The following is an 8,842-nucleotide window of genomic DNA, read 5'->3' as shown; positions in this document are numbered from 1 at the left end:
ATGAGATCAATTACATAGGAGGGAATCTTCATAATAGGTCGCCTAGCTTGCCTTCCACGCCAAGTAGAGTCCAATCCGGACACGGGTACAGTCTTCAGTCTTCGTGTCTTCACAGCCCATCAGTCCGGCCCAGTAGGTAACAGGCCGGACGCCCTAGGACCCCTTAGTCCAGGACTCCCTCAGTACATATGAACGGAAACGATTGGGTTTCGATGCCTTGCCCTGTCGCACACGACCTCATTTTGCCGAGCGTGTGTGCCAGGAGGGCCTATCCCCGACGGTTTCTGGGTCGTGTGGGAAGGACCCCCTATCGCCCACACTCACTTGGCGACGGTTCCAAATTCCGTCGCGGAAAGGGGTTAAAACCGTTTGTATAGCACCTCGTTGTACCAGTGTTCTCCCCCCACCCCACCCCACCCAGCAAAGACAGGAGTAGGGGGGCACTTTGGTCTTGATATTAATCTATCTATTGGCTTGTCTCTCAAACACACACACTCGCTAATTGTGTCTTCGTGCCTCACTCACACACTCTCGATACGACTTTCTCTCTATAGCCCTCCTCAATATGTAGATTTCTCGGTGGTCCTTGATGGTGGGGGTGGTAGTGCTGTACCGAGTGATCTACTCGCCGGCCATCGACAACATACCCGAAATAGTAATGATATTGCTAGTTTTTTGCATCAAAGGTGTAAAAGATCAACATCATACATAAGGATCTAGTACTCAGTAACAATCCCATTTAAACTCATGGTTATTTTAACAGTTTCATAATGAATAAAGCCGGAGCATGAAAACAAATCTTAGAATCCATTCACCTGCTCAAGCAAATAGCTTATCTATCGCCAAAGAAAGCCATGGGCAACGTTAATCATTATCTGTAATTGATAAATACAGCGCAAAAACAAACGCAATATGAACATTATCACTTTCAGATAATTCAAACAAAATATCCTTCAAATAGTTCACGTAACTTCTCAATTGCATTTGCTATTTGCCCTTTGCGGATCATTCATAAAACATGTTGTTTATAGGCTGCTTAGCCTCTTTTCTGCAATTGGTCTTTGCGCCAAGGGCGCAACGGGTCATCTAGTATATACAATAATTAGAGCTGCTAAGCTAGGCCTCCTCCTGTGCATTCCTAGTGTTGGGCATTGGCTCATCCGGGAGTGACACATGTCCTTGGTTTTGCCTTTGGCTTCCTCCTGTCTTTGGCTTTTGCTTCCTCCGGTTTTTTGCCTTCTTTTCTCCTGATGTGCTGGACCGTTCATACTGCAGTCGCCACTTATGACGATCCTTCATGAAGCCTCGGCCATTTTCTTTCTCATCTAGCATCTCTTTCCCTATCCGCAGTGGAGCGGTGCCGCAACAAGAGGTGCCCTCTCCTCTGTGTCCCCTCCCTCAATTTCTTCTGGTTCTGTCTGCCTCTCCTCTCTCCAATTTACATGTCCCAGTCCTTGCTTCTTTGCGCAGGTGAAGATGACGCAGGAGAAAGCCCCCAAAGGTGGGACCATCTACCATCGGCCACCATGGGAGGACTGGCGACTGGCATGACATGTTGCTTTTGGAGAAGATCGGTAAAGGTGGAGGCCATTGGGATTTTGGGAGGAACTTCCGCCAAAGTTGGGCATCGGTAGTGCAGCAGCATGAGTGGCGAACACTCGACCTATCTCCCTAGCAAGACCACACCTTCTCCGCCACGGCTTCTCCCTGTCGGCTGAGCTGCTAGCTTCACCATCCTTCCTCGGTCGCTCTCCTTCGCCTTAGCTGGCTCCTTGACCCCATGGTATGCCAGATTTCATTAAAAGTATTTCCTTTTTAATAAAAAGTATTTCCTTTTTCCTTGGTTATTTAACGATCACAGTGATGTGAACTAAGATGTGCCAATCATTATAGATGCCAAAATCATAGCAGACATTTGGTTAGGTTCGGAGATTATGATGGTAATGTGAACTAACATATTATCATGGATGAACATGAAACTGTTATTTGGTAATTTGAACTAAGGGATGCCAAACATCGCAGTCCTAAGCAAAAGCAAAAAAACAAATCATTCCAAAAATACCAACTTGTGTCCTCTGAATGTTAGAATCTGTTGTATACAATGAAAAAAATTCTCATCATTGTTTCAAGAATTTGCAAGTAATATGTCATAGCAATATTGAGTTGCATATGTGTAAAATTAAATAGGTAGCATATAATAGTGTATATTCTATCTACTACCAGGAAGTTACATATAGTTTACTTGCACATTCACAATATTTTAGAATCTTCGGAAGTTCACAAAAGTGGGAGAACATGTGCCTTCTTTTTCTTAGTGCAAACATTCACAATTGTAGGGTTTACAGAATAATAGTGGGTGTTTTTAGATTGTGAAACTTTTGACAATTAGTCAATAATGATTAGTATCATAAAATTGATTATCTTAAATCTACATACATTAATTTGATAGCAAGACATAAAGTTGTCGATATTTGTTAAATTGGTGTATCTTTCATTTTGCTAGTTTGACCATAGGAGTGCAAATCTCAAGCAAGTGAATCAAATTTTTGCAAGTGTGTGTGTGCTGCTGCCGACTTCATTCACTTCATTACAAAGTAGATACCCTTACGTCCAACTAGATATAAAAACTGGAGCTAAAATTTTGGGCAAGGCTCGGTGATGATTCAAAGATTAAACACCTAAGATACATACTCATTTTACACATTTATCAAGAGAAAATCTGAAGCTATAATTGGTACACAGGCTCAAGTATGGTGTAAGTGCTGGAAGCAGCGATATACCCTCCACAAGATGCACTTGTAGGGCGGCCTTAATTTTTGCTACAACGGCCGGAGTACCAACTGCTGTTCATGGTGGTGTGTACGCGATTGGAGCAGGTGGCTACGGAGGTTTTTTTTCCCAACATGGATGGTAGCATAACCTACGGATCGATCCACCACCTCTTCGACATAGGCATAGTGTCGGTCTAAAGGACTCTACTGTTGCCGATTTGTCGATTTTTATTTCATGAATTTTTGTCAGACTTTTGGATTTGGCTGTGTGCATCTTAGTTACGCAGAGGCCGGGTGTTACTCATAATGCTTTGTATCCGCTTGATGCTACATTTTGAGATAATAAAGTCGCCCTCTATCGAAAAAAATGTCTCCAAGACATAACGACGGCGGCGAGGATATGGTGTTCACTGCTATGGGAGACGAAGAACAAGATGTCGCCATTGCTATACTTTGGTGAATTGGAAACAGTGCGGGGTGCAGGAAATGGCTGCTAGGGGTGTGTTAGAAGGACGATGTAATAAATTGGATTGGATGGAGTACGACTCACGTCCACCACACACATCCAGGAAACAAGAACCCGGTCCAAGAAGATGAGCAAACGTCGGGACCGTAGAAGACCATGGTCGGCTCCAGCAATAATGGCTACCTGACAAGGCGCAGCGGCACTGTTCGATAATGTTGTTTCCTGCCGAAATACTCAAGCATATACAATAGTGTGCACTGATCCCTATATGCACCAACGACTTAGATAATAGGATCATATAGTAGTATGACCCATAATGAATTTCCGCAAAACATCAAGTTTTTCTTATCTCATGCAGTGCAACCCACACAATTCTCTCTGGTCTGGGGAACTATGTTTCATGATTTCCATAGCATCTCTGTGCGTGCAGCTTCATGATCTTTGCTTTGAGCACTGCTAACAGCACCATGACATGCCATAGTCATGAAATGATTGTTTCAACAAGTGAACGACAAGGCAAGTGTCACCAAATAAATAATAATATACGAAAGACCGCAGGCCTATGTTTCTCTCCTTAGTTCTAGCCCCATTAGGGAAACTCCAACGCCAAACGTACGTGGACATATCTGGACTTGTCTGCGGACAGTGGTAGGCAAGTGTCATCCAACCCGGTGCATCAAATCCATCCAACCCGATGCATCAAATCCATCCAACCCGGTGCATCAAATGCCCGCCCAGGTTCCGGCCTCCTCCATTTGAGAAGCATATGTAGATCAATAGAAATTTAGTAAATATAAGTGCAAACATATGCAATCACAACCAAAAAGCGTCGGATGTTCATAAGTTTTTTATATGCAGCCGATCCTAAAAGTTGTCGGTTTGTGCAAAAAACTTTACTTTTTGCCTCCCAGTCCGGCTGTCCATGTCAAATTCTTCACTGTACGTCCGACTCCTCAGAATTGGCTGCCAAGCACTTCAACATCCTAGCACGGTAAGCTTGCACGATCTTCGCTGCATCGGGATCCAACTCCAGCATATTTATGGTCAACATCTTGGTGTCCTCCGAACCAGTCAAGCTGAACCTTCTTCTGTTGGAGCTTGATCTTCTTTTCTTGCGCCACCTTGGACTTGTCAAACCTCTCGGCCTTCTTCTCCTCCACGCCATTGCGCTTGACGCATGCCTCCTCCTTTGCGATGATGTCCTCGTACCTCTCCATCATCTTGGCGGTCGCCCCTTGCTTATCCTTCTCCTCCTCCCACTTCCCCCCTTGGTTCCTAGTCATCCTTATGGCCGGAGCAAGGTCTCCTTTTGTTGGATCACCATCTTCATCTACATTGGCTATGGAGGCGGTCTTGACGGAATTGGTAATGACATTGAGCCACTTGGGGTGCACATTCAATTTCAACCAACAATGCATGAAGATGAAGTGCTTCTTCTCCGTCTTGAAGAACAATTAGCAGGCGGAAGGTGCGGCAGCACGTCGCGCCTGTGGTTGAGCCCGTGCGTACGTATGTGTTTTTTTAATGAAATAAGGGATGTCAGTAGGTTGGAGGCCGAGCTAGTTGCGAAGAGGCCCTTTTACGTTGTTGTTTATTGTCAAGTCCTTCAGCAATAGCTCTTACATCGTTGTTTATTGCCAGTCCTTCAGCAATGTTCTTCCATCATTGATGCCTTGTTATTAATGGAAAGGGTAATAGTTAGAGACTGCTTCTGTAGCTGCTGTTAACAGTAGCTTTTAAATGTGTGCAAACTCAATTAAAAAGAATGCAATTGATATGCTCATCATCTTAAAATATTCAGGGAACTAAATGGATATTCTACCGTGAGCTGCACACTTACAATAAACCGGTACAAAGGGTATGGATAGCTTTGAAGACATGGAATTTTTTTCAGGAATCAAACCATAGCAATGGCAGGGTTATCATGACGAATAAAAAAAGCATATGTGAAAATTCAATATCACTCTTTATCTGAAATTTAAAACCAATTGATACTGCAGTTGCAAATACAATGAAACAAAATCTATGTTCTAATTGGTAATCAAATGTAGCTTTTAAATGCTAACTATAACACTTCTAATTCTCTACTCGACTTTCAAATGATAGTTGAACCCTAAAAATAAAGCTTTATAAAATATTTATTTCACATACACAAGTGAAACTGAAATGACTAAGTGAACTAAATTTAGTAGCCTGAACAGATGTAAAAGAGATGGAGCCTACTTATTTTTTACCTCACCTACTTCTGGCCAACCTTTCTCCCGTGCAGCAAGTTAAGTTGTCATGCACTTTAAACTTTGACCAAGCAAAAGTAAGATGTCGACGAAGCACAAATGAAAAGGGTAGAAACTCATAATAAATTATCTCCCATTGAATTATATCCTTGACAGGAAAAAGCAGAAATACAAACATGTAAATGTGCTCCTTCTTTGTTGTATATCCTTGCCTTTTCTCATTCTGTTATGTATTGTCACTAGAAATAATATAGAAGCAATTTCAACCTGTTTGTTGATCTGTTCCGGACCATGGTTCATCTATCTATAGTTGTAGTTCCTAATGAGAACAACAATAAGCATTGCACATCTTTTTACCATGCATTTTGTAGATGGTTTGATGATCTAATGCCAACATCCCGGTTCAGCTTGTTCAATGCAAATGAATATAACCAGGTGACCATCTCATCCTATATTGATACTACCGGAACAAAATTGCCATTCATAATATCTCAAAATCAAATGAAAATGTTAACGTTCAAGATCAGGTACTTTGTAGTTTTTTTTACTGGTACAATTTTGACTGAGCTATATTGTTGTTTTCTAATGTTGATGCCATAGTCTACCAAGAAGCCTAGGGTTTACCTAGTCTACCTAAAGGGTTCCAAGAAGCGTTACCTCAAATTCCCGTGAAAGCCACTGATAAACTACTAAACTACCGAATGAATAATCTTCTCACGATCTTTAACAATTTGTGTGCTAACACCTTCAGCATGCAAGCGATTATTCCACCACTCCAGTCACCTTGCAAAATATGACCAAGAGAATATTCATTCCACTTAAATCCACATATTAGAACCATGTAGTCATTTTGAAGAAGTATAAAGTCTTACGATCTATAGGCTGGAGCCATGTCCATTCTATAAACAAAGAAATTGTTTCACTAAATACGTATAAGAAGGTTTCAGTAACAGTCATGTCGACCCGCCGTTTGAAAAATAATGTAAAAGTACGGCTTCAAAATTTATGGAAAGAAAATTCAAGAAAATTACTTGCAGAATTGAACAAAGAAAATACCCATGTTCCATTTAGCATAATAAATTAGTTTATCCTTGTAGGTAACTTGTCCCTGCAATCTAATTATAGGAGAGCACATAAACAATCAACTTATATTTTCAATGGAGGAGATAAACATACAATCTTTTGTACAGATTCATATCTTATAATTCAGTGTCGCATGAATTAAACATGAGCTCCAAGATAAAGAATAAAGACAAGTTGCACAAAGATGTATCAAAAGCCACAATACTATCATGTAGTAAAGGAGATATAATATCTAAGCACTTACCGAAAATTCATTATGGGTCATACTACTATATGATCCTATTATCTAAGTCGTTGGTGCATATAGGGATCAGCGCACACTATTGTATATGCTTGAGTATTTCAGCAGGAAACAGCATTATCAAACAATGTCGCTGCGCCTTGTCAGGTAGCCATTATTGCTGGAGCCGACCATGGTCTTCTACGGTCCCGACGTTTGCTCATCTTCTTGGACCGGGTTCTTGTTTCCTGGATGTGTGTGGTGGACGTGAGTCATACTCCATCCAATCCAATTTATTACATCGTCCTTCTGACACACCCCCTAGCAGCCATTTCCTGCACCCCGCACTGTTTCCAATTCACCGAAGTACAGCAATGGCGACATCTTGTTCTTCGTCTCCCATAGCAGTGAACACCATATCCTCGCTGTCGTCGTTATGTCTTGGAGACATTTTTTTCGATAAAGGGCGACTTTATTATCTCAAAATGTAGCATCAAGCGGATACAAAGCATTATGAGTAACACCCGGCCTCTGCGTAACTAAGATGCACACAGCCAAATCCAGAAGTCTGACAAAAATTCATGAAATAAAAATCGACAAATCGGCAACGGTAGAGTCCTTTAGACCGACACTATGCCTATGTCGAAGAGGTGGTGGATCGATCCGTAGGTTATGCTGCCATCCATGTTGGGAAAAAAAACCTCCGTGGCCACCTGCTCCAATCGCGTACACACCACCATGAACAGCAGTTGGTACTCCAGCCGTTGTAGCAAAAATTAAGGCCGCCCTACAAGTGCATCTTGTGGAGGGTAAGATCTTGAACCAGATCTTTCCTTTTCCGTTGGTACAATTGATGTAGTCTCAATTCATTTACTTGTTTTTCTTCTCGTGATTGTAATCTGGTCAATGTCCCTTCTTCGAATGATAGGACACATGTCCCGCTATACTGGAGTCTGTCGCAGCTGGCCGCAGTTTTGCGCCTCTGTCACCAGCTTTGTCTGGATCTCAGCTTGACAAGCCGAGAGAGGATCCGGACTGCCTCATCAATTCTTCTCTTTACAAATCTTCTCACGGATTGCAGCAAAATCCCGGTGCTCGAGTGTCTTCCAATGGAGAACTGTCAAGGATAATGCTCCTTGTGGCCGCAACGAATTTGATGGTTTCTGTTTCAGTGATGGGGCTGTGTATCCTGGTCCTATATTTGGTCACCTCCCTCGGACGATTCATCCCAATCAGTGGGTACTCTACTACGCACCTCGCTTCTCTCCTTCATATCCAAGGCCGGCGAGGCACCCCCGTCCGAGAAGTTCAGCAACCTGAACATGCATCAGACGAAACACCACTGGAGTTGACTAACCGTTGTCACAACCGCCGTGAAAAGGGTCAAGGAAGCAAGGCCTCGCCCGGAAATCGCCAGCCGTGTGTTGCCTCGCTCTACAACTCCATTTTTCCTCTGACCGACCCCCTCGCCGCTCCAACTATTTGATTGAAGACGACAGACAGTGGTTTGTTCTCCATGAGATAGAGCAAAAAATTCTGGACTATGGTCCAACTACAGCCAGGATCCTGGACCGGCGGTCCTAGTCCGTCTAGTCTGTCACCTGCACACGGGCTTGACTGCTGTCAGCTATACAGCAATCTGTACGTGTAGCCATCTTCCTACGTCCTCTGACATGACGCTGGTCGGAATACCTCTTTTTCCACAGCTCACAGCCTGCCTCAGTCAATGCTACCAAACCAACCAATCAGCCCATCGGACCGTCCAGATAATGCTACTATATACAAGTACGAGCCATATCGCTGCTTCCGATGTTTTGGCCTCTCAAAAACAAATGATGTTTGGGCAGGCACCAAATAGGGAATTGCCAGGAAACAATAATTTTCTATAATATTGACAAAACAAGAAAACAATCTTTGCCATTCAAGCTGAAGAACGATAATACCGCACTTCCATTACCAGAAATATTCATTTATATAGTTACCAAAAAAAATATGCAAGCTATGTCTGTATCAGACACACATACAGTATAACACTTCAATAAATGAGGGGTAAATTGTGAGCTAGCAA

General features: G+C 42.6%; 1 long non-coding RNA gene across 1 annotated transcript; it reads left to right on the top strand.

Moving 5' to 3' along the window:
- The first annotated feature begins 1,179 nt into the window (after nucleotides 1–1,179).
- Nucleotides 1,180–3,477, top strand: LOC123074469 (uncharacterized). The gene is made up of 3 exons (XR_006435971.1): nucleotides 1,180–1,372; nucleotides 1,471–1,783; nucleotides 2,743–3,477. It is a non-coding gene; the product is annotated as an uncharacterized lncRNA (long non-coding RNA).
- The last annotated feature ends 5,365 nt before the right edge of the window (nucleotides 3,478–8,842 follow it).

The sequence above is a fragment of the Triticum aestivum genome, chromosome 3D, assembly GCF_018294505.1.
Source record: "Triticum aestivum cultivar Chinese Spring chromosome 3D, IWGSC CS RefSeq v2.1, whole genome shotgun sequence".
Classification (NCBI taxonomy): Eukaryota; Viridiplantae; Streptophyta; class Magnoliopsida; order Poales; family Poaceae; genus Triticum; species Triticum aestivum.
Note: the sequence above shows the minus strand (reverse complement) of the source record. Positions and strands in the feature narration are given on the sequence as shown.